This window comes from Moschus berezovskii, chromosome 3, assembly GCF_049115385.1.
Source record: "Moschus berezovskii isolate FMDL1 chromosome 3, NW_MosBer_1.0, whole genome shotgun sequence".
Lineage (NCBI taxonomy): Eukaryota > Metazoa > Chordata > Mammalia > Artiodactyla > Moschidae > Moschus > Moschus berezovskii.
Window position 1 is genome coordinate 102,508,583 of NC_142462.1, and position 1,051 is coordinate 102,509,633.

Here is a 1,051-nt window from a genome sequence, read left to right on the forward strand (position 1 = left end):
TTGATCCAGATATCACTTGAAATAAGTAGTTTAGGTGGAAATACTTTTATCGTGGGTTCCATTTGTTATAACAAAGTTTCTGCAGTCAACATAGCACAGTTCCTTGCCAACAGTTGTTCCTCAAGATCTAACGGTGGGGAGGGAGTGGACTGACCTTTTGGCAGCAAATATGAATACCTCCATCCCATAAAAGTGTAACTTCATCCTAAAGGTAGCTAGCACAATGATTCTACTCACACTTCTTTTTTGTTTGTTTGTTTCAATTGTTCATTAATTGACCAGATTACAAAGATAATCCTTGTAGATACCTTAGTTCATCCTTCTAATAAGCCTGTTGATCTGGTCTTCCCTGTTGCATCTCCACCTTCTACAAAATGGGTGGTCTTTTTCTTCATTCCACCTCGTGGAGAAGACAATTTAAAGGGCCACAGGAAGTTGTTTGCTTCTTTGAAATGTTTTCCAACAGTATAGATCTCGTGAATCAGATTCTCCATGCAGATGATTCCATATTTCCCAAGAGATCGGGCAATCAATGCATTGTCTGTCAGGGCAATTCGCTTTTTGTTGATTTTGCTGTAACCACGCTTGTAGATCTATTCATTTACAGACTTCAGATTTGGGTACCCGCATGCAATGTATGGCTCCACAATTCTCAGCATGTTAATAGATGACTTGCTGAGCTTCTCAAAAGTGCCATTGAAGATCTGCCAGAGGCGAAGGAGCTGCAGCACCTTTCGAACCTTTGGGCTCACACCGTTGATAACTCTGATCCTGATGACAAATGCCAATTTGGGTTCCGCAGGTACACAGAAGTTGCCGGCTTTTCGTGACATCCTAGCCACTCGAATTTTAGTTCTGTACATCTGCCTGTATTTCTTGTGGTAATACTTAGATTTTTCATAGATAAGCTTCCTCCTTGCCTTTCGAAGCATCTTTTGGGCAAACTTCTTTCTCAGGCGCTTGATCTTAAGCTCTGCGAAATTCTTTCCTTTTTCTTAAGGGTTTCTGGCACAGCAGGAACCTTCTTTTTCTTCTCTTCTGCACCCTCCAT

At 41.3% G+C, this 1,051-nt stretch overlaps 1 pseudogene; it reads right to left on the reverse strand.

Moving 5' to 3' along the window:
• Positions 1-309: 309 nt before the first annotated feature.
• LOC129552104 (large ribosomal subunit protein uL30 pseudogene) lies at positions 310-1,051 on the reverse strand (annotated as a pseudogene).